General features: G+C 33.9%; 1 pseudogene; it reads left to right on the top strand.

The window, feature by feature from the left end:
• Positions 1 to 22,006: 22,006 nt before the first annotated feature.
• LOC140502708 (legumain-like) lies at positions 22,007 to 24,406 on the top strand (annotated as a pseudogene).
• Positions 24,407 to 26,231: the final 1,825 nt, after the last annotated feature.

Below are 26,231 nucleotides of genomic sequence, written 5' to 3'. Positions count from 1 at the left end.
AATGGCTCTGAAACATCAAGAATCAGTCAAACAGAATCTACAGAATGAAAAAATAGAAGAAAATGTAAAATATCTCATTGGAAAAACAACTGACCAGGAAAATAGATCCAGGAGAGAAAATCTAAGAATTATTGGTCTACAAGAAAGATATGATGAAAAAAAGAGCCTGGACAAAGAAAACAAAATGGAAAACTGCCAAGAGGACCTAGATACAGAGGGCAAAATAATCATCTAAAGAACACACTGATCACCTCATGAAAGAGAACCCAAAATGAAAACACCAAGAAATAGTGTTGCCAAATTCCAGAATTATCCATTTAAAGAGAAAATACTGCAAGCCATCAGAAAGAAACAATTCAAATATTGAGGAACTACAGTGAAGATCACACAAAACCTTGCAGCTTCTACATTAAAAGATCTGAGGGATAGTAATATGATATTTTATAAGGCAAAGGAGTTTGGGCTACCACCAAGGATCAATTACCAAGAAAAACAGAGCACAGTATTTCAGGCAAGGAGGTGGATATTCAGTGAAATAAGGGACTTCCATACTTTCCTGCTGAAAAGGACAGAGCTCAATAGAAAATCTGATCTTCAAATACAAGTTTCAAGAGAAGCATAAAAAGATAAACAGAGGGAAAAAAAAAACAAAACTTGTTATTCAATATGGGCAAACTGTTTACATTCCTATAAGGGAAGATGATACTTTTTAATCTAGAGAATTGTATATTTATTATGAGAATAAAGAGGAACATACTTAGATGTGATGTGATGATAAAATTAAATGATGTGATGATCAAAACTGTGAATTAAGTGTTCAAAGAGATTGCAATGGGAATTGTGAAAAGGAGGAAGAAGGAGAAAATCTAAGACATGGAAGTGATTGTAGAAAACTGGAAACAAATAAATGAATAAAAAAGAAAAACAATGAGGTGTTTGCTCCTCTTAAACTTTGCAAAACTTGTCCCATTCTCCAAAATTTTTAAAAGATCATGAACAGTGCCTTATCAGTTAAATCTGTTGCTAATTCTTTTAAAATAGTCACAAAGCATTGTCCACTCCCTCAAATTAGTCATTTTTGAGCTTGATTTAGAGACCTGTATTGTTTTATAATATATACATATTATTTATATATATGTGTATATGTATATTATACTGATATATTCATATATTATGTATTTATGTTATTAAAAGGATGATTACTGAACATCTTTTAAAAAGAAATAATGTTCAAGAAAATGAATATGGCTTAATCAAGAACAAGTTATTACAGAGAAAGCTTATTTCCTCTCCCCTCTCACACCCTATATTGATGGTATTAAGGTAAAACGTTGTAGATATAGTTTACAAAACTTTCAAGAAGTCATTTCATAAGGGCTTCACTATTCTTATAGAAAATATCAAAAGTTGTGGGTTAGAGAAAATTAAATGAAGAGTACGTCAATAACCAGACCTAATAAGCAGTTAATAGTTCAGCTTCAAAAATGTCTGGCTCTTTCCTTGAGTGACCTCTGTACTGATCCTTGCCTATGCTTTAAAGTATGTTCAGCAGTGATTAAGATAAACACATAAATGTCATAGCCATCAGATTTGGAGATGATACCAATCTGAATGGAAAGTCCTATATTGGATGATATCAGAATTGAAAAAAAAAATTGACAGGCTAAAGTTTCAGAATGAAATAGATCAGATGAAATTTGGTAGGGCATGGTGTCAATTCATACATTTTTTAAATCATCTACTTCACAATTACAATAAGGAAAGATAGAATTAAAAAGAATTTAATCCGAAAAAAATGGATTTTAATGTACCAAACAAAGCCTTAATCAATGGAGGGGAGCCTTAATTATTTGAGGGGTTGTCTATCAATAGGAATATGGCTGAATAAATTGTGGCATATGGCTGATATTGTTTGAATACAGACTGAAACATACTATTGTTCACTTTCGTTCTTTGATCAATTGCATTAACTGGCAAATTTCAAGGTCAAAGTGACATATCTACATAAAACATTCCATTTAAAAAGAATAGTAAATTAAAAAAACTACTTTTCTTTTTCATTTTTTCTGGCTTTCCCCAGCATTATCTCTAAGTACTTTTTTTTTTCTTTTTTACAAACGTTTTCATTATCTTTCCCCATTTTAAAGATTTTTTCTATTGAAGATATTAATTGTTAATAAGATCAGTTTAGTAATACTTTTGTTACTGTTTTTCTCCATTGATTTTGTTCCACTTTGTCATTTCAGATAAAATCAATTTTGATGACAAAAGCATTATCTATCAAAGATCATAGCAACCATTCATTATTACTAGTTTTAATTCCCTAGTGATATACTGAATTTTTTGGGTAAATAATAGCTGTACTGTTCCTCATGAAAGATATACAGCTGTGGTTGAAGAAAGGATTCAGATGTTATGTACTTTATTGTAATTATTATTAATGAAAAGCCTTCATAACAACCAATTTATATGTGTGTATGTACACATACACACATATACATGTGTTGATGGAATTTATCCATGGATCTTCTCCCAATCAGTTACCATCAATGATGCCCATTCCACTCAGACAGTGTAGAAATATTATTGCTGGTAGTATTCCATATCCCCTGCATATTTCCCCTTCTAAGCCAAAAAGTATTGTCCTTTTATCTATTTATATATGAGGCATGGAATATAACATAAAGAAACAGCTCAAAATTTGTATGGGTGTTCTAGAAAAAAACATAAATTATGTTTCTCCAATTCCTCCATTTGTTTCTTTCTGATTTCTTTTTCAGAGACAGACAGACAAATATATATAGTAGGACTTTTTAAGAGGCAGTAAGGAGAAACTAGTCTGGAAATATGGAGATCCATTAGATTTTAACCAAAATATACATTCATGTTTTTGGATGTGGATATTTCCTTCAGGCACTAAAGTTTTATGAAATAAAAACTAGGACAAAACATCAAAAGCATGAAAATATAACTTGGCAAAATTTGAAAGTCAGCTCTTAAGGGACCTGAAAGCTACCTCTAGAGGTGTCATACTCTGGCAGTAAGCCACCATCAAAACTCTCAAGTGGGGCTGGAATCCGATAAACATGTAATTGAGAAATGTTTAACAAAACAAAAAAACGTAATATAACAATGTAAATTTGTGGATTTCTGTGTCAGTTTTTTGCTTGCAAGGATCTATTTCTATTTGAGTTTCACACTTTTGCTCTATCTAGGCAACAATTTCCAAAGATGCTACAAGAGAATGATAAATAAAAGTTAAGGCCCCACACAAAGAAAAAAAGAAAAGTGAGATGGGAAAGGTTAAATTATGAGATTATAAATAGACACTGGATTTGGATCATCCCACGTTAGCTGCTGAGGAACACACGTGAAAACATCAGAAGCAGTTGGGTTAGTGATTATTTTTGTGATCCCATAAGATTTTTAGGTAGTTCCAAAGCCCCCTTTCAATTCCCTCTCCTGTATAAAGATTGCAGAGTATATTTTAAGCAATCTCTTATGTTTGATGTGTTGAATATAGCTAACTATGAACTGACCTTGCCTGATCCTAGAGCTGTGAATTGCCTGAGGGCAATCAAAGCCAGTTAAATGGAGAACTCTTAAAGCTTAAACAAGAAAGGAGCCTCCATTCTGACCAGATGTCACCACTTCCCAGCCTTCCCCAGCCTTCTCAATGAATTTTCAGTTTTTATTAAAAACAGCTTGATTGGCAGCTTCCCCAGGCTGTGTTTCCCAAGGGCCTCCTTCCTTTTTGAAGTGTATTTAACACTGCTCCCCTCTGCCCCTTTTGGGACCTCCAGTATTTTGGTGCCCAGAGGTGGCCCCAGATTGCAAGCCCCTTGCTTCTATTAAAGATGCTCGTTTTTGCCAATTTGCTAGTATTTTTTTATTTCAAGTTGACAGATGCATCAGATTGGAAGAATTGTCAAAAAAATGAAAACAGTAAATTTTGCAGAGTCTGTGGGAAATCAGGAACACAAATACACTTTTATTAGAACTGAAAATTGATCCAACCTTTCTGATTCAAAATCCCCCCTCTTCCATCTGCATGCTCCAACCCTCATTACACAAGTAATATTTCTTTTGTGGTACCCCTTCCCAAACTATATTCATTTACTGTGTTATCCTCCTTATCCAGATTAACTATGTCCCTAATCAAAAAGGGGCTTCTGGAGTTGTTGGTTTTGTTTTGTTTTGTTTTTTTAATTTCATTTCCTACTTATTCCATTTGTAGATCTCACTTTATCTTATACTTATAGTGTCATTCAGTTTGTTTGGGATCTTCTGCTATGGCTCATTCCTCAAAATGTAAATCATTAGGAGGCAGTGAGATATGGTGATAAGCATTAAGTTGACCATATCAGGTGTTTTTCTGTTACCTATCCTTATCAGAACTCCTAAACTTAGTATGTATTTTGTATTTATCTCCCCTTTGTGACCCTGAATGTTAGCCTCCTCTCAGGGCCTATAGGTTACCTCAATGAGTTAGATGTAATCCTAGAAAATATAACTTTTCAACTTTCACCAAAGATTTAATTTATTTATTTATTTTTGACTTTCAACTTTTACCATTTTATTTAACATTTACTATGTGCGAACACAGTGCTAATTAAGCAATGAAGACAGGAAGAAAATGCAAAAACAATCCTTTCCTCCAAAGTATATGTATTCTAATAAGACCAAGTCACTAAAAGGTACATATCTTTTCACTTGGTGGTAACTGGCATATATCTCAAGAAGACTGTAGACAAAGGAAGAATTTTCCATATATACAAAAAAAATGCATAGCAGTACCACTACAGGAAAGACCTTAACTTCAAAAGGCCAAGGTTCCCTGCTGCATTCTAGACCATTACCAGTTGTCCAGACATATGGTGCCAGTAGATGTCAATGACTCTTGGGGCTGATGACTTTGAGCAGCTCTGCCTCACTTAAATCCAATTCACTTGCAAATCAAGATAACATCCTGAAGAAATAATTGGTCCTCTTGAGAATGAAGGATGAACAACATTAACAGTACCTCTAGAAACGACAAAACTTGAAACATTAATTGGGGAATGGCTGAATAAATTGTGGTACATATATGAATGAAGTGGAATATTATCACACCATAAATAATAATGGGCTTGAAGAATTCAGAGAAACTTAACTGCTACAGATTGCTTTAAGAGGAAATCAGAGAACAATTTCAGTGGTCATATCATTATAAAAGAAAACACTGAGAGAAATCAGAACTCTGATCAGTGCAATAAACAAGTAAGATTTCAGAGAACGGATAGTAAAAGAAAAAAAAAAACTCTTGTAACAGAAAAAAAATAGTGTGCAAAATAAGACATATTTTGTTACACATGGCCAATGTGTTGATTGGTTTTGCTAACTGTACTAAAAACCTCTGAGATACATTGTATTTCACTGTTACAACGTAAAGTTGTTTGTTTTTTTTTGGAAGGGAGAAGGGCAATTATTAGAGAGTGACAGCACTCGGAAACAACATCAATAAATTATTTATTTAATCTTTTTTGTTTTTAAATAATAAATCTTCTGAAATATTCAAGAGGCTGGACAGACATCCCATCAATATGAACCAGGTGGCTCATCAATCAAGTAAAAACCAATTAGGGAAAATCTTCTAAAAAGCAACCACCTCCTCATTTAATGGAGACACACTTCTTAGTAATGGTCAGAGGAAAGAAGGAAAGAGAAAGAAAGAAAGAAAGAAAGAAAGAAAGAAAGAAAGAAAGAAAGAAAGAAAGAAAGAAAGAAAGAAAGAAAGAAAGAAAGAAAGAAAGAAAGAAAGAAAAAAAGAAAAAAAGCAAGAAAGAAAGAAAGAAGGGAGGAAAGAAAGGAGAAAAGAAAGGAGGAAAGAAAGGAGGAAAGAAAGGAGGAAGGAAAGGAGGAAGGAAAGGAGAAAGGAAAGGAGGAAGGAAAGAAGGAAAGAAAGAAGAAAAGAAAGAAGAAAAGAAAGAAAGAAGAAAAGAAAGAAGAGAGAGAGGAAGAAGGAAGAAAGAAAGGAAGAAAGGAAGGAAGGAAGGAAGGAAGGAAGGAAGGAAGGAAGGAAGGAAGGAAGGAAGGAAGGAAGGAAGGAAAAAATGTAAAAAGAAAAAAATATGCATTCCAAAGAAGGAGAAACATTTAAAAAGGGGAGGGGGGGCAAATTTTCAAATAGTCAAAGCATATTGAAATGTAAAACAAGGAAACATAGAACAATAAAAAAGATATTGAGAGGTAACAATGATAACTTGCTAATGTCCTTTCCCTGAGAAGGTAGCACTGTCAATTTGTTGTCAAAAAACTGGACAACTATAGAGCAGAATGAATGATTTACACACTAGGCTACAAAAAGTGAAGACGAAATAATTTAAAAGGCATATTTGGGCCCAAAGGGCAATCACAAGCTTGATGTTGATTACTTCCATTTTTGTTTTTGGAAAAATAGAATATCCATGATGGAAAGAATTAGATAACTTCACAAGAAAGATGACAGAAGTAGGGGTCAAAGGGTCCTTAGAGACCAACTGGTTCAACACTCATTTTATAGATGAGGCCCAGAGATGTTAAAGGTGTACTTATGGTCACATAGCTAGCAAGCATTAGAGGAAGTATCTGAACTCAACTAAGTCCTCTGATGGTCAAACCATACTTTTGAGCCTACCATTTGATTGCCTGAAGGAAGCTTCCTTTACGGTGGAAGCTTTTGTTTTACTGATAATAGGGGTTTGCTTCTTGTTGTCCCTGCTTTGTTGTGTGATGATAAGCAGGCAAATTCAGCTTATACTTCCCCTTTTTAAGGGGAATAGTTGTTTCAACCAATTTTCACCAGATTCTTTTGTGGCTTACAGCACTCAAGCACATTAAAGCTTGAGATGTTTGGGATCATGTTTCAATTTAGAATAGATAATTTATTAAAAATAAAGTTTTTCTTTATACATATACAACAAGACATATTAATTTTTATTTGTGTTCAAATGTAAGAGTAATGGGAGCCCTTTGAATCATTGATTTACTTGACTTCCTGGTAGACAATGCCAATGACCTTTAGAGCATGCAGGTGATTATCTAGTTCTGTATCCATTAGTTACAGATTCTTATTTTCTACAGAAAACTTTCATTCTGTACAAAGAGAACAAATTCGCATCTATTTTAAATCCCCCTCCCTCAAGAAAATTGACAGGTGAACAGGATGTTGAGTAAAGAACCCATTTAAATCACTTATATCTTACTTTATAACATAATTATAAATTAAATTCATCTTGCCACTGTAATTAGAGTGTAGAACAGATGGTGGAGGCTTAGTTTAAAGTGATATGTCCATTAAAGTAAAAAATCTTGCCAAATAATAGCTGACTCTCATGGGGCATCCATTCACTGGTTTGTCATGGAGATTTATATGGAAGATAGTTGCATTTTTTGAATGGCTGTCAGCTCTGGGAAATAGATGTAGTGGAGATTCAAGGTGATCACTAACTTTCATGTAATTAATGCAAAAATTACTGATGCTACAAAAGGGATTATAAAATAACATCTGTAAGTTGCAAGTTAACTGTGATCATTATGAAAAAAAAACTTTTATTCTATGTAACTATGAAATATCTCAGGTTATTAGAGACTATCATTTCCAAAGGAAACAAAGCCAGGAGGAAGGAGGAGAGGGGTTGTGAGTGCTACATTATAAAATTAATTCTTGGAATCTTAATGCCTTCTTTAAAAAATAAAATCTGAAAATAGATTAAATATAGAAATGTCTAGTCTTAGTATAGCAAACTGCATCCTTTTGTGGTTTAATTAATGTTCTATTTCTTGAATGTTCAAAGAGGGCTCCACATACACTAAGGAGTTCAGTGAAATTGAGACGGGAAAGGGGAGATTTTCTCTGTCAGAAACAGCTACATATTTATTTTTTGTTAATTTGTTCAGGGAGTCTTGCAAATTGGAATCCAGCATGGGACAACAGAAACAGTGTTGGGTTTGCAATGTGAGGAATAGACTGAGAATCTGAGGACTATTCTTTTCGGAAGGTTAGGAAAGACTTAAACTATCTTGGCTTCAATGTCCTCATCTATTAAAAAAATGAGCAGATTGAAATGAGTAATAAAAAAAGTTTTTTCTAGATCTAAATTTTTGAAGGTTTAATAAAAAAAAAAACACATGGGGTACAGGGTCAAATTTGGTGGTATGCTACCCATCCTAGAGTGTAGGGACTTTTTCTAAAGTGAAGCTAAGGATAAATTACAAAATGATACATATGAAGCCGGTTTCCTAGAAAAGTACAAAAATATTATAGTTCTCATTCAAATAGCATTTTCCTCAGAAGTGTGATATTTATATTGTTATACACATATTACTATTGTTATCAGTATCTTATATTTATAAAATGCTATATGATTTATAAAGCGATTTACACGTTATTCCATTTGATCATTTAATCTTATTTTGAGGGCAATTGCTGTGTTTTATAGCTAACAAAACTGAGGTTCAGAGAAAGTAATGGGCTTCCACACATACTCCAAAATTAACTATAAGTACCAAAGTAGAGCCTCGAACCAAATTTAATGCTGTGTTAATTTATACCCACAGTTGACTTAGCTAGGAAAGAGTGACTGACTCAATGTATAGGAAACTTTAGCACTAATGCATTGTTAGTGCAGTTGTGCACTGATTCAACTATTTTGGAGAGCAATTTGGAACTATGCCCAAAGGGGTATACAAATGTGCATATCTTTTTACCTAATACCACTTCTAGGTCTGTATCTCAAAGAGATCACACAAATGAGAGAAGGACCCGCATGTATAAAAATATTTATAGCAGCTCTTTTTGTGATGGCAAAGAATTGGAAATTGAGGGGATGCCCATCTGTTGGGAATGGTTGAACAAGCTGTGGTATATGAATGTCATGGGATACTATGTGCTATAAGAAATGATTAGCAGGTACACTTCAGAAAAACCTGGAATGACCTGAATGAACTGATGCTGAGTGAAGTGAGCAGAACCAGAAGAACACTGTACATGGTGACAGGCACAATGTGCAATGACTAACTTTGATAGACTTATCTCTTCTTAGCAAGGCAAGGATCCAAGACAGCTCCAAAGAACTCAACGAGAATGCTGCCCACATCCACACGAAGGACGATGGAGCCTGAATGCAGATTGAAACACATTATTTGCTCTCTCTTTTTATTTTTTGCTTTTTTGCTTGTTTCTTCTACATCATGGCTTCTCCCATTGCTTCTAATTGCTCTTGAAAACATGACTAATGTGAAAGTAGGTTCAATATGAATGTATATGTAGAGCCTGTATCAAATTATGTGCTGTGTTGGGTTAGGGGTAGAGAAGAGATGGGGAGAAACTTTGAGACTTAAAGTCTTGTGGAAGTGAAGGCAGAAAACTAAAAATAATCTTTTTTTAAAAAAGGAAAAAGTGTCAGTGAAAAACTTTTGTTACAAAGAAAATTTTATATATATATATATTTATATATATATATATATATATATATGTATATATATATATATATATATATATACAAATGTAAAATCAGAAAATAGACTAAATATAGAAAAGGCTAGTCTTAATCGAGCAAACTGTATCCTTTTGTGGTTTAATTAATGTTCATTTCTTACTTGAATGTTCAAATGTTTTATATATGCATATATATATTATTTATAATGGAGTTGAAATTTTACTCATAATATGTAGATGACATAAAAATTGAAGACATTGTTACCATTTATGATGGAAAGCTAAAAATCTCATGCATCTAGACAAATCAGAGAATGCTCTAGATGAAGGGAAATTAAATTAGGAATAAAGCAGGAAATTGTACTTGTTGATTTATACTGCATTCCACTTAATGAAATGTGAAAAAATGCATTTTTTTCGTCTACCTCACAGGATTACTGCTAGGATCAAGTGATCATAATACATCTGTAGAGTGATTTACAGCTTGAAAATCACCTTCCCATAGATTGTTCTCAATAGATCCTCATGACAGATAGCATGAGTTCTATCATTCCTACCTCAGAAGAAAACAGGAGGGGAGAGATGTTGACGTTTGATGTTTTGGTATGAGTAATGGACAGCTTCGAATATGCCACTCCTGAATCTGACATGATAATTAGGCTTTGGGCTCAGATGGATATTAGTTTGGGTCCTCTCCTGTGATGAATAAAAATTATTTTCCAATAATCAACCAGTTAACAAGCATCTATTAAAAACTTTTAGGAACTATTCTAGATACTCCTGTGCTTTTTGCATTATAACGCAGAGATTCCTGTCTGCCATAGAAAGGGAGAAAACATCTAATCTCTTCCTCCAACCCTCTTAGACGTTTATGATCATTCTACCTCAAATAATACTTTGTATTGTAATTGAAAATAGTCAAATCATAAGCTATTATTTGACTTTTAGTTTCTAATTCTATCCATGGTCTTGATGAGAATTCTTTGCTTATTATCTTATGTGTGAAAAATCATAGACAAGAAAAAGATTACATTGCCACTGCTTCACAATAGGCTACTGCACAATTGTAAATGTATTTTTGCTAATCCTGGCTTTTTTTTCTAAGACCATAAAACCCATTTGAAACTACTTTCCTATTTACTGACAATTCTTCACTCTTTTCCTCCTTTCCTTTTCTCACGAAAAGCTTTAACCTTGGAATTGGACTTCATCTTTCCTTATGTTCCAATAAGTTAACTCATCTTAATATCTCAGAGTTACTAGCACTCCTTCATGTAAGTTCCAACCATGGGTCCCCTGGCTTGGAAATCAACTTGGGGCAATTATTTGAAAGTCACATTTAGGTTCGTTACCTAGAGCCCACTGGACATTGTAACATAGTTATAGTCTAATATAATATAGAATTCATTAGACATCTTTACAAATTAGTTGGAACCGGGCATTCTTGGTTAACAAAAATGCAAGCTTTCATTGATATGAGATTAAGTTTAGCTTTACTATGTGTCTTTTTAGAACAATGCTACTGAAATATCACTTTTGGTCATATTTTCTCATAAGATGTCTATGTGTCTTTCGGTAATAGTTCCTTCCCTTAAAAAAGAAATTTAATGAAACTTTAGTAAGACACTAAAAGACTAATCTAACCTGAATTTATTTATGTAAACCAACTTGAAAAAAAATTCTAGCTGACTCAATTAGATATTTATTTAATCATAAAATAACTTATTGTTAATGAGTTGTTTTATAGAATTTAGCAATTTGTTTTCAAAATAACTGGTGAATTACTCAATTTCAACTTTCCTTAAAAACCCTGGGTTCTGTGTGAGAGCAAAGGAAGAAAGAGTTTTATAAATTAGGAGGTCTTTCTTCTCATTATGTCTTAAAGTTAAACCTGGAACTTAAGATCTTATATATGGCCACTGCTATGATCAAAATCATTTGTATTTTCATATTTATTTTTTTCCTTTCCTACAAAATCCAACTGTGTGACGTCTATTTTCAATTAAGCAAGTCAAATGTATTTCTAGAGCTAGTGTCACTTTTTACAATTAAAAAAGAGAATAATCTAAATAAAATATTTATGAACAAAGAAGGGGACAATGTCTGAAAGTCACTCAAGATTTTTTTGTCACTAGGAAAGATGTTGTTCAAATATAAATTATGTTACTATATGTTTCTCATTTCCTATTTCCTCTTATGGGTGAAAGATCTATGTTTGTATCTTTTTTAAAAAATTACGGGTTAACACTTATAATTCATTTTGAAGAATACATATACTTGAGGCTTCTGTCTAAATTTAATAAATTTTTGCAGTCTTGTCCCCAAAACATATCACTTTATGCTTAACACATTACTAAAGATTTATTTTTGCTTATAAAGACATGGGTCTCCATTAACATCTTTCAATTAGCAATAATATTTCTTTGCCCTTGCTGATATCTGATTTACATATTTTTGAATAATAGTTGCAAATAAACTGTTAAGTAAAGTCAGATAATTTTAACTAAATGGAGATTTTTATTCTTTGTTCGTAGAGTTTGTCCTACGCTCAAAAATGGATGCACATATGCACAAAAGAAAGATAGATATAGCTACATAAAGACACACATATGTATTATATACACACCATATGCAATGTGTATATGTAGATAGAATATACACACATATATGTATATATATACATTCACACTTAGACAGATATGCATGTCGATTAAGTTCTATGTTCAATTTATATATGTATGTGTTCATATATACATATACATGCACATAAATATACACTACATGATATATGCCCTTATACATGCATGTGTGAATGTGGGGATGTGTATTTTCTTTTGTTAGCATGTCAGCATCTTGATGTAGATGAGAAAATCAATTTCTAGAGAACCAGATTCAAATCCTGCCTCAGATACGTATTAGTTATATGAGCCTGGGGAAGTCATCATTTCTCAGTGCCAAGCAGCTCTCTAAATCTGTAAATCATGGTACAAATGAGAAAGCACTTTTCTCACTAGGAGTTCTTTAAATGAATGAAATCATAGGTGAGGTAGCAAGTATACTTCAATGCATATATTCTCACAATATATGTCACTATAAAAATTTGTTTTGACATATGAACACATTCTTTTGGTCTTTTACCTCTTTAGAGGAGATGAAATGACTAGTTCTTGTTGAGATTTTGTATAATGAGGGCTTGATTTTTGAGACATTCATTGAATCTCTATAAGAATAACATATTCTAGAATTTGATCAGAAATTTGTTTATATATTCTTTTTGAAATTGGTAATATATGCCAACTTTTAAAATGGAGTTCTCAAACCATTGGAAAAGATAGAATTAGATAACAGACAAACAGATAGTTACAGAGATACACAAACATATATTTATACGAACAAAACATACACATATGATATATAAAAAGATAGATATAGGCAATGTATAGAGATATATGGATATGAGAAATATATACACATGCATAATATATGTTGATTATATTATGTTATCCTATGCCATGCTGTGTTATATTGCTGATATGATGTATTATCCTACTAAATCCTATACTATATTTTGTTACATTATGTTGTATTGTGCTGTTTCATGTCATGTTATATTATTTTATCTATTGGTGACTTAGTGGATAGAATCCTAGATTTAGTGTAAGAAAAGACACGAGTTTGAATCCAGCGTCAAATATTTAATAGTTTATAATAGATATAAGAAAGGGTCCTAGAGTATTCTCCCAGGCATGAGCAAAGTATGGCTTAGCTGTAATTTAGTCTTGGGTAAGTTGGGGAAGCAAATCTTGTTACTGTATATGTGTGGGGAATACATAGATATTATGGCCAGGTTTTTGTTTTGTTTTTTTGAGGTTATCAAATGGTTTTGAGACTTGAAAGTGAGACCTAAGAGTCTTAGGAGATATAAAGTATTTAATGGTTGGACATCATAAGTTAGGCAGAAATAAAAAATAAAAGTTTCAGTCATTCTTTCTGGGTTAGGTTTGGATACATTCAAAGATCATAAGAAGTGAGTTATCAAAGCTTTCTTCTATGCCTCTGGAGTGGGATATAAGGAACATCTCCAGTCTGCAATGTACCTTGCATATTAAAACTATCCAGCGTTCCCTCTATTTTTTTAAGTTGTCTTTTTCACTTTGTTCCCTGCCACAATGACCCATTGAATTTGAGTTTTGCGTAAGAAACATTCAGAACTGAGAGACATAACATAATTGATGAATGGAAAGAGCTCCAACCATTAAGAAACTACTACAGGAAAAAAGTCAATATGGTGATCACAGTCAAGAGATTCAAAGATGGATAAACTGTGTAGTTGTGAATAATGACTCATTTGAATAGACTAGGTAAACAGGGCAATGGATATGCCAGATAAGATAACAGGTCACACAAATAAAATTTATCTCTTTTTATACCCAATATAGCTTCTTGCACAAATTGTATTATATGAAGATAATGGAATCTTATTGAATTATTTAAAGATGTGGCTATAAGAAATTCAGAGAAACATGAAAAGACCATTATAAATTGATGAATACAAATAAGCAGTATACATAATGACTATAATAATACCAAAAAGGAATAACAAAATAATGAACACTAATTATATGTAGATATGTGGATATAAAATGATGTATATGCTATTTGATACCATCCAAGTTTGCTTAGATTGTTGCTGCTGCGGTGGTGGTGGTGGTAGTGGAGGTGGTTATTGTGGTGAGAGTTGTTGCCAGGGAAGCCTGAGCAAAACTTTGGGTAGAGAGAAGTCTATCTAGATACAAATTAGTTATAATTTTCAATAAAAACAAGAATTAGTAGGTACTGAGTAAAGGAAAGACTTTTCTGTGAATGTAATATCTCTACATTGCATGCACATTGTGCCTTTTCCACCCTATTTTGCCCCTTATCTATGATCCTTTTTGGTGGGATTGCAAATTAACTGAAATACTATATCTAAACAATTAATCACATTGTGCCCAACCATTTAGTAATAAGCTTCTCCAAACTTAGCAAGACTGGACATTAGATAACAGGTAGATGATGTATTACCAAGCTCTATAACTCAAACTTATGCTATGAGGTTGTAAATTCCATGTTTCCTAAATAACTTCTAAACAAGTGATCTGATTTTAAGAATTCCTGAGCCCACTAACCCCATGACTATGAGTAAAGTATTCTTTATTTACTTTTCTCCTTTCACAGTACCTTAAAGTGAAGGACAGTCGTCAGATAAAAATGAGCATTCAAAAACATCATAAGATGATTGAAGTTTTTAGTTAACAGTCCTTCAAATGATATAAGCAAGTTTTGAGGATATAAATTTAAGACAAAATGTACATATATGTATGAAATATATGATCATAATTTTTAGTTCATTATCATCATTCTCTATAGTGAGTCTTCATGTCTTAAGGACTAATGACACATTTTTAAGTGGATATTATTTTCTTTTTAACTTTCACTTGAGTTGCTGCCCACTCTAAGTATTTGAACTTCCTTCGTATTAGTCTTTCAAAGTCTAAGTGGCTAATCTTAACCAGAGCTACCAATCATCAGCTAAATCAAGGGACATTTTAGCTAGATTCATTCCCTCATCTTTGAAAACCACTAGAAACTGTTGTGCTTTTCCAAGTAGCAGTTTCTTGCACGGGGAGACACTGTGGGATGATTTAGAGAGAAAAGAATGAAATCAGTGGGTGGTACACTAATACACTAAACATTGCTATGCAGGAAGACTGGATTCAATTTTCATTTTCTTTCCATTCTCCCCCACCACACACACACACATATACACACACACACACAAATAGGATTTCTGAGAAGCAAAATTGCTCAAGTTCTTGAAATTGAGTGTTTCAATTATATGACAACAAGAGTTGACTCATTACTGAGTCAAAGCAATCTCTCAGCAAACTTCCTTAAGCAGGAGGGTGTGGGTAGAAATGATGCTCTGGAAGCTTTGCCATTGATTCTACTTTGCTTTCCATAAATCATGTAGGATTTAGAAGTACAATTAATAGCATCATACTTTCTTAGCTCTAGAAAGATACTTTTGCCAAGTGCCTCAGTTTTGCACAGGAGGAAACTGAGGCAAAAAAGTTGAAGTACTTTGATATCAATCACAGAGTTAATAAGTGATTCTTTGAATCCTCTTTTTATTTCCTTGTTCTTTGATCATGCTAGTTGATGCTAACTATATATCTATATCCATCTTTCTATCTATATCTATCTATCTACATATCTATCTATCTATATCTATATCTATCTATCTATTTATCTATCTATATCTATCTATCTATCTATATCTATATATCTATATCTATATCTATATCCATATCTATATCTATATCTATATATATCTATATATCTATATATATATCTATATATATATATATATATATATATATATATATATATATACTGAATCTATGGGGGGTAAACATTCACAATTTTTTTTGTTGCTTTTGATTTTCTTCTTCTGTAAAATGTATTCTGTACTTCTGTCAAAACTTGGATTTACATTGCTCTACTTATTAGTTCTATGAGCTTGGACATATTACTTAATGGCTCTCATCTTTAGTTTCCTTATTTATAAAATGCTAGACTTACTTCTATTATGAGAAACCCATATTATGAAACTCAATGTGGAAATAAGTGATTTAGTATAACTAGCTCTATGATTTTATTTTAATTATTTTTATTATTCCACAAATTACACAGAGCAGTGACAGGTGTCACAGAAGCACTACATCAGAGAATTTTCTCCACAACCTATGTCAGAAGTCCTTTTCTACAAATTTGGTTGTGCTAGTCTTTGAATGGGATACTTACCATTATCCTTACCCCATTTTTCCTCTAGCACAAGTAACATTATATTTTAAACTTTACTGAATCTTCCTGGCACAGTTCTTTGAATGCTAATTATCTACCAGGTGACATGATTCAGTAAACTCAGTTTACTTTAATAGGCAAGCAATTACCTTAAAGGACATAACTTTCCTCACCTTGCAAAAATGAGGGGACTGAACCAGGCGATCTCTATTCTAAATCCTACTTAGTGAAATTCAATATACTGCATTAGGTAGCTACTGTACACCAGGTATCATGCTAATTATTTAGTATTCAAAGACAAAAATTAAATGGTCCCTGCCCTCAAAAATATCATATTTTATTAGGGGAGACAACATACACATGAATAAATGTGACACAAAAAATATGACGTAATATGAAGAGAGAGCATTACCATTAGGGGAGGCAGGAATGTAGATTGATGTAAGAAAGAAGGTAACATATGAATTGAATGAACCTTGATGGAAGATAAAGATTTTGAAAAGTAAAGAGCAGAATAAGTACATTCCAGGCCTATATGACAGTTAATGTGACTATGTAGTGGCAGGAGAGGGAGATTGGAGAGCAGTGAATAATTTACTGTCCAGTTTTATTAGAACATGGAGTTGGGAAGAAGAATATGAAGTAAAAATATAAAGGTAGTTGTGAGTCAAATTATGGAAAATTTACAGTGCCAGACCACGGAAGTTGTGTTTCACTACAGAAACAATGGTCACTTATAAAATGCTGTTAAGGAGAGGAATAAACTGGTCAAACCAGTTTCTTAGGAAAATCAAGTTGGCTGCTATGTGAAGGATTGGAGAGACAAAAAGAGACCAATTCGGATGTGACTACAATTGTCCAGGTGTGTTAAGCATTGTACAAAGATCATTTCATTTCTCACAACAACCCTGAAAGACAGGTACTATTGCTGTCCTTGCTTTATGGATGAGGAAACTGAGGCAAATGATTTGCCTAGTGACACAAGGATAGTGACTGTCTGAGAATGGATTTGAACTCAGGTCATCCTGACTTAAGATCCAGTGCTTCATTGATTTTGCTACCTTATTGGCTCGAGTTGAACAGAGATGTCATTGATGGAGAGCAAGTTCCTGGAAAATATACAATTTAATGCACATGTAATGACATTGGCCTGATAAGGAGAAGGGCTCATGCTCTCTCAGAATGGGAATAATGAAAGACAGAATGATAAACATGGGTGGGGCTTTTGAGGTATAGTTAAGAGGGGAAAAGGAAGTTTACAAATCACGGACTCCATTTCTCAATAAAAAATTAAAAAGAAAGGAAATCTACTAGGGCATAGGAGGACAAGCAGTTGGAAGTTTGAAAGAAGAGAAGGACTGGGAGAAGTTTTTAATCTAATGGTGCACAGAGTCAATAAATGAAGAACGAAAGTTTGGCCACGTAGCTGCAAGGGCCCATTTGAGAGACAACTTGAACTTCACTCATTCAGTATGGGGATGTCACTTTTTATAGTAGTATTCAGTAGTTTGTGGAAGCAAATATTTGCTGCATTAGAATGTAGATTCCTCAAGGACAAAGACAATTTTGTTTTTATCTTTGTGTTCTAGCATTCAGGAGAGTGTGTTTCATATAATTAGTTGTTAATGAATACTTGATGAATTGTGTTCATTTGAATTGAAATGTCACTGAGTTGATGATTATTGTAAGAAATGAATAGTGATTAAAATAAGAGCAAAGAATTATAGGTTGGGGATAGCACATAGTTGGACCTGTCTACCTTAGAATCAAAACTGTGGATAGGAAATCAAGACCAGAGGAAAATGAGTGACTAGAAGAATAAGGAAGAATGGATAAGCTGGAAATTGCAGAGACGCTTAAGAATAGATATAGATAGATGAAAGGTCATGATCTCTAATGATAATTCAAAATGGGGAGATCTTTTGTATTCATTAATATGCCCATGTGACCTGTCTGGAAGCCTGAGTCTTGTGGACCCTGTGGTGGGAGAAGTTTGCTGCATGGGTGGAACAGGAAGAGGCTGAGCTAGAGCAGAGCTGAGAGGAAGTTAGTCATGAGAACAGTTAGAGCTAGGAAGGTTGCAGACTGCTGGTTAGTGTGAGTGAGAGAACTTGTTTGTGATTTTGTTTAAGGGAGCCTGCTTATGATTTAATGGCACTCGTTTGCGGGAAGCCTAGCAGAGGAAGGGCTTGGAGATGGTGTTGTTCTCTGCATTGTTATTCTGTATAGATTTTTGTTGCTGTAATGGATTTGGCTTTCTTGTGTCAGAATAATTGTTTTGGTTCTGCCTTCTATGTGGAGAGTCTGTGGTATTTTACATTTCATAATTGCACTGGGATATTCCTGGCTGCCATAGGTGCTATGAATATTACATTGGCACAACCTGATCCTGGAAGGAGAATTCTGACTCCTGAATGTGGTCCAGTTTGGCATTATGGTGAGATCTAAGATATGGTCAGTCATGTGAGAACTTGAGGTACATCCCTAATTCAGTGATTTTGAGGAATTTGGTGAATGAGGAAGCAAAGATATTTAAGGGGACACCAAATGTATGTCAAAGTTGTTAGAAATAAGAGAAGAGGTAAATTTTAAGATAAAAATATTAAAAGAAAAATGATATTCAAGGTACTGAATTCCTTGAGAATGAAAGGGAAAGAGACCCATATCTAGACTTAGTGATTTGTATGGATGAAGTAAAAACCGAAGGAGGAAAGTTTGCTGAGTGATGGTGATAGAGGACCGTCTGAAAGCAGAAATTGAAAACAAGGAAGAAATAAGCTAACTATTATCCTATTTCAACTAGTCCAGTGTGTCAGGGGATATGAGCAAAAAAACAATTAGAAAGGGTAGCCATGGTTACAGTGGGAGGCAGAGAAAGTAAGATTTCCATGAAGTCAAGAAGATAGTGGTGTAACAAAAAGTGTGAAAGGCAGATGAAATATGAAGGGTTAGGTTAACAACAATCAAATAATATTCTAGTGGTCTCAATGGAAAGGGACAGAGGAGAAAAGGGTCTATGGAAGGCTAGGCTTGAGCTTGATGGGGGCAATGATATGTGAACAAGTAGAAAGGAAGGTGGGTTTAACTTCAGGAGATAAAGACTGTATCACTGGGATTTGGAAAGTAGTCATTGAAAATCTACTAGCCAAAGGAACTAAGTATGAGAAGCTTTTATCTTTCAGGACACTATGATAATGGAGAGGTACATTGATAGATTTGTATATCTACATATCAGGAAATTGTGGCAGGGGGAGGGAATTATGCAAGAGATATGAGTTTCCAAGTGTATTGCCAAGGCAATGTTCACAACACTGAGGGTGACTATGAATATGACAGTGTAATTCTGAATCATAATATGTAACATGCTTTTCATATAGAAGGCAGAAGAAAAACATTTATTCAGGCACCAGAAAACCAAATCACTCATAGTAGACAAGAAGTCAATGCCCATTATCACCACTGAGGACAAAGACATTCCCAAGCCTCCCCAACCTTGCTGGTGTCTTCCTACAATCAAACACTCACAAGCCTTGCTGTGCCTGCTGGCCTGCATCCTCTCTCCTCTCCCACAACCACTCTCACTAACTTCCTTCCAGTTTTCCTCAACTCTTCCTGTCCTACCCATTCACCAAGCTCCTCTCACAACATGGGACTTAGGCTTCTAGGTGATTTAAGCAGATCACATGAGCTTATTAGTGAATGGGAAAGAGTTTTTCATTTAAATTGCCATTACACCGAGCAATAGACTGAACTCACACAGTAAACTAATATTTCCAGATAGTGAAGAGTGAAGGATATAGAAATAACATCCTACACATATAGCATATTTGGGGTTCATGTCTTCTCCAGCGTTTAAAATCTCCATTGAATAATAAGTGCAAGCATTTATATATTGCCTTTTATATATTGCTTTTTATTGTTATAAAACTGTTTCCATGAGTTACTGAATTTGGTGCTCACAATAACTCTATGAATTAGATGCTATTGTCTTCAGTCTACAGAGGAGAATACTAATGCTAGATGACTTGCCAATATCACCAAACTGGTCAGCTTCTGAGGCAATATTTGAACTCAGGCCTTCCTGATCTCATTTCACCCTTACGTCCACTGTGGCAACTAGTTGCCTATGAGGCCTCCTAAGAGTAGCACTAAGCCTTCCTGATCTCTCTTGATTAGTAAAAAGAGCACTGGATTTTGAAGAACTGAGGTTAAATCCTGACTCAAATATTTCTAGCTGTGACCCTGGGCAAGTTATTTAAGATGTCTTTCTTTCATTTTCCCTGTATTTTAAAGGTGGGTATTAATAAAACCTTACTTCTAGAGTACTGAGGATAAAATGAGATAATATGTATTTACAAACTTTAGCTAAACAAATGGTCTTACTCTTTCCAATTATAGTTGTAGTGCCACTTTAAAAATGAATAAATCAGTGCTGCTATAAAATTACTATTTTTAACAACAGATCTTTTCCCCACTGGTGCACCTCATTTTTTTGGTCTTCTCTACTGTAGGGAAAAGTTATGAAGCAGAAGGCCCATCAAAAACCCTTGAGGAGACTTTTGCTTGGGAAATAGCCTCAGATAGAAATAAGCATTTTAAAACAGAATAAAGTTTAAGAATATAGAATTAGAAGAGACCATAAATATCATACATTTTAACTTTTCATTTTATAGATTAGGAATTTGAGACACAGAGGGAATAGAACCTGCCAAAGATCATATATGACATGAACCCAAGTCTTTGGACTTCAAATACTATGCAATTTCTACTCCATTCCATGAAGGAAGAAGGGGAGGAAGAGAGATAAAACTTATTCTGAAGTTTATGTTTAAGTATTTTCACTTTATAGTTAGCAGAAGATAATCTGATCAAAAAAATCAATATGCAATAATTCATTTACAGAGTGGTCCCTGATCATCTCCCCATCTCTCTCTCTCTCTCTCTCTCTCTCTCTCTCTCTCTCTCTCTCTCCTTGTCATTCATTTTTTAAAGCCTTACCATTGTATCACAAATTAGGGTAGTTGATTCGACAATTTAGAATAATTAAATTTGTCAGAAATTAAGATCATCCAAGACAATGACCCCCAAATCACTTTTAATAAGCCAGATGAGAGTTACTTAATCATAGCCTTTCTCAGCATGTGGCAACATACCATGCTGCTCTACCATGGAAATAGACTGGACTTCAGATATGGAAATGTGTATTGCCCACATACCCAATTCATCTTTTCTTTCTTCCCTATAAAGTCCTTCTTTGTCTTTATGTCATAATGACATGGAAATGAATCTAAGTTTTTGGAGATTATACCAGTGGAACAGAGGATCTGGCAGGTTCCTTCATGTTGGAAAGTTTTTGAGTACAGTCTTAGGATTAGATGGAGTCTGTTAATTACATACATTATCAGTAGTCTAGCCACCTGGTGATGGAATTATTTTGGGCTTCAGAAGTCCTTGGGTGGAAAATATTATTCATTTTGTCTTCTATGATCACCTCTACCCTTGTTTGATCAAGAACTTTCTATACCTGTGAGACTCATTCCCTTCCTTTCTCAACAAATTTCTATATTCTTAATTGTTTCAACAGTCTTGTCTCCTGTTGGATTTTACTGGGCCCACACTTCCCATTGAGGATATCACATTCCTTATAGTTATCTTCTTTATAAGACACTCCTTCGAGTGCTGCAGATTTTCAAGAACGTTAGTATGATTGGCGTACTCCTTTCAGAATGGTATTGCTACACAACCCATATAGCTCCTCTCATTTTTTTTTTCTTTTTTGAAGTCTATGCTATTCTTTTCTAATACCCATTTTCTGACATTCTTTCCACCATCCTCTAACTTCAGGTGACTCCCAACATTTTTAATGGCATTAACACTATTATAAAACCTTCTTCTCTACCTCATCCCCATCCATCATCATTTTTTTAAAATTATGAGCTCAACAGACGTCAATATGTCTTTGACTACTGGAGGTCGACTGACCTCTTGTGTTGGCAAATATCAGCCTTGCTTATAAAGGGGACGTGCTCAAAACATAATTGAATCAGTTTATCTTAATTTCTATTACGCTATATCAAAAGTAAGGTTGCTTTTTCCCTCTCATGGCCTAGTTAGCTTTACACTATTCCAAATGTCACCAAGGCAGAAGTAGTATAATAAGTGAAGATACTATATAGAATGAACACAAATCTCTCCTTAACCTTGTGGAGAAAGCATCTTTTAAGTGCTATCCTTACTGATGGTGAGTCAGCAAATGTTCTCTGGTATATATGTGGTGTTCATTACTTTTATGGTGTCTCATAATTTACATGAAGTGCTTTACTTTGCCATCTGTGTTATAGATCTGGACATCTATATATGCCATCTATACATCCATATGTCTACATAGCTAACCTTAAAGTTAATAACTATGATTATAATGTATTTCTGATTCTGAGTAATACTATCCATAAATCTATTGCCCAAAAGTTGTCAATAACTTTGACATATTTTATGTCTGCATCCCCAAGGGAGCATAGTATGATCAGATGTGCCTGATGGGACCTGACAAACCCTTCATTTGACGGTGTGCCCATGGGAACCAATGGGGAGATATGATTCATTAGAAAAGAGCTATAAGGTCTTTTCCCCACTTCCTGACCAAGATAATTGTATTGGGAAAAATGGTGCATTAGGAGTCAAGACATCAGATTTCTAGTCTCATATCTGCCACTTTATCCTTTACTTTATTTCCTTTATTTAAAAAAAAAAAAACGAATTTGACTACATTTGTGTCCCCAATGCCTGGTAAAATTGTACCTTGCCCATCATAAACATTTACTAAATATTTCTTGAATGAATGCTTTACCATATATTGTGACCTTTCCCATAATTTCTTTCAATCCCAAGACCTTCATCCAAAACTTTGAATTAGAAGGAAACTGTCCTGTCATTCAGAATAGCACCTATATAAAGGAAGAAACTGAGCCAGGTGTGGCTTCATGGTGGCTTTTGATCCTGTGTATGATGCTTTATTCTGAATGAACTTCTTGACTAGCTCTACATTTTTAGTTATTTTTTCTGTGACTTAACGTAAAAATTGAGATGACTGGTATTTCAGGATGTTGTAAATGAGTGCTCTAACCCAGAGCTTCTTAAACTTTTTACACTCATGACTCCTTCAGTGTTTCTTAAACTGTGAGTCACTACAGCCTACTGAGGAGGACTGGTTTCTTTTGGCAGTGGTTCCAAGTATCATGTGTTTGTTTACCTCACTGATCATGGAGCTCTTAGTCTCTGGGTTTTCCTTTGTGATGATCTTCATGTAAAGGGTTTAAATAAGACTATCCATTACATTCATCAACATAAAAGCTACCAAAAGATCATGTTTAGTATTAAAATATGTGAAACTGTCTCCACGATGGCCCACCTGCATGATGATATCAATGTTCAAGCAACTGCTGCTTCAAATCCCAGAGAGTCTCCCCATACCTGTCATTCTGATGAAGAGATAAATACTTACCTGGGAGATTGCTATAGTGTTAATTAGACGGGAGATTCAAATGCAGGAAATTAGACTAAAGAGACTTTTCATAAACAATTTCCACTAGTGAAAAAACATACCAATACTAGCCATGCCATGCAGTACTGAAACAATATGCTCTCCTACATGAAAGGGATGTGGTTTAAAGGAATGAAACACAGCTCTCCAATCTCTCTGCCACCCATAAAACTTTATAGCCTCTCTCCAAGCATAATGTCTCCATTACAAACATGAAAAGGAAATCAGTAGCTATTAATGATGTTAATGAAGCTAAGAAAATTGTTGATGAGTTGCAGCCGTGTTTACAGACTAAAACCAGAAGTCTACGTAGAAAATTGTGTCTGTATTGACTGCATCCAATATTCAGATCGAGAAAATGCTCCCTGCAAGATGGAAATTCAGTCCATGACTGCTACAATGCACCTATGATTCACATCAGGATTCACTGCTTTAACTGAAACCTCTCTATGGTTGAGTATGCTCTATGACAGTTATATGTGTTCATTAGTCTTTGTGAAGTAACTGATTCACTTAACAGAATAAAGCTAGAAATGTACAAAGTGTGATTGCTCTACTACTAAAGCCTGCCTTCCCAGTTTAGTTTATACTGATGGAAGACCACTGCTTTGTAGCAGGAAAGAGGTTGACTTGTCTGTGCACTTGCGAATGCTGCTAAACTATTTAGAAGGTCTGCATATGGGGTTTTTCCTAAGATGGGAGAAAAAGATTCTGTTGTTCATTTTCACCCTCTTTTCTTTCAGCCTTTCCAATATGTGAGTTATTGTTGAAAATGATATCTATTTGGAAGAGCAAAGCATTGCATTAGTTCTTTACATGAAATATTTTCATCTTCACGTGTAAAATTTTTCAGTTTTGAAATCAGTACCTTAACAAAGAGAGATGTCAACTTGGTTCCTCTTGTAATAATTTCAATATGTTTAACGTGTGTGTGACATTTTATTGAAGAAGTTCAACAAACTGTAGAAAAAGTTGTACTTAGGGAAATGGTAAACATGGAAGGGAAAATTATTTTTCATTAAACTTAGCTTATCATCATGATTCTCCAAGACAAAAAAGTATATGCATAGAATATGTATATGATGAGTTTAGTGTCTAAAAATAAAGATTTACAACTTGTTAAAAAAGACATCAATGAATATAAACATTTCAATCTACAAAGAAGAGAAAAAAGAGGATTATAGAAGAAGCTACATTTCTATTAACTTACAACTTTTTCATATATACATATAAAATTTAACACAGTAGTTGCAAGTCTGTCCTGCTCATCTGGACTGTTTTGAACTTTTTTGTTCACTTTAATTTGCATTTCTATATTTTTTAGTGTTTTAGAGGTTTCTTTTTTTCAGATGACTTTTGATTGCTTGGATTACCTCCCTTGAGAAATGTCTATGGATGTTCTTTGAACATTTTTTTTTCTTTTGAGAGTTTTATATATCTTTGAAATCAAAACTTTATCAAAGAAGTTTGCTGCAAAGATGTTTTCACCAGTTCACTGCTTCTCTTCTAATTCTAATTGCATTGATTTTGTTGGGATAAAATCTTTTTTTCAATTTATATAATCAAAATGATCCATTTTGTCTTCTCTGTTTGCCTCTTGCCTTCTTTGATTGAGGGCTTTCCACAACCCACACTTGTGAGAGGTATTGTCTACCTTTGTTCTCTAATTTATTCCTGATATTAACTAAGTTTATGTATTTACTTTGTGTACCTTTTGGAGCTTGTTTGAATATATAGTGTGAATTATTAGTCAAAACTGAAGTTCAACCACATTTCTTTCTAATTTTCCCAGCTGGTTTTTTTCCAATTATGTTTTTTATTTTATCAATTATTTTCTTTCCGTTCTTCAGTTTATCACACTGTGTTTCTGTGTTGATTAATTCTGAGATTTTATATCTAATGCATTTGAGGTTAGTTAGGGGAAGTGGTATGGGGTATGTGACTTGACCAACTACCAAGTGGCTGCACTGGGTTTGAACTCATGTCCTCTGGTACCAAGGAAGAAGAAGCCTTGAGGAGAAGAAAAGATTGTAATTCCAAGGAATCAGGGGCCCTTTCCAAGGACCAGTTTTCATACCAAGAGAGCAGTGTCCATACCTTTCCATCTATTGCAATTTTGAAATAGTGAAAACTTTTAAACATATAGAACTATCTTGGAAAACAGATGTATGAAAAAGCCTAAAGAATGACAGAAAGTCCCTCCCTGCCCCCCTGCCTAACATTAATGTGAAGCTACAAATCATAAAAGAATCTGAAAATAAAAAGCTATTACAGTGACAAGGAATATGAAAACAAATTAAAAAGACAATAAAGTAAAAACAGCTAAAAGTTAAGTCCTCAAAGAAAAAACGCAAATTGGCTAGAAGCTGCCCAAAAATTCCTGGAAAA

Source organism: Notamacropus eugenii, chromosome 4 (genome assembly GCF_028372415.1).
Source record: "Notamacropus eugenii isolate mMacEug1 chromosome 4, mMacEug1.pri_v2, whole genome shotgun sequence".
Classification (NCBI taxonomy): domain Eukaryota; kingdom Metazoa; phylum Chordata; class Mammalia; order Diprotodontia; family Macropodidae; genus Notamacropus; species Notamacropus eugenii.
This window is presented reverse-complemented; position numbering and strand designations above follow the sequence as displayed.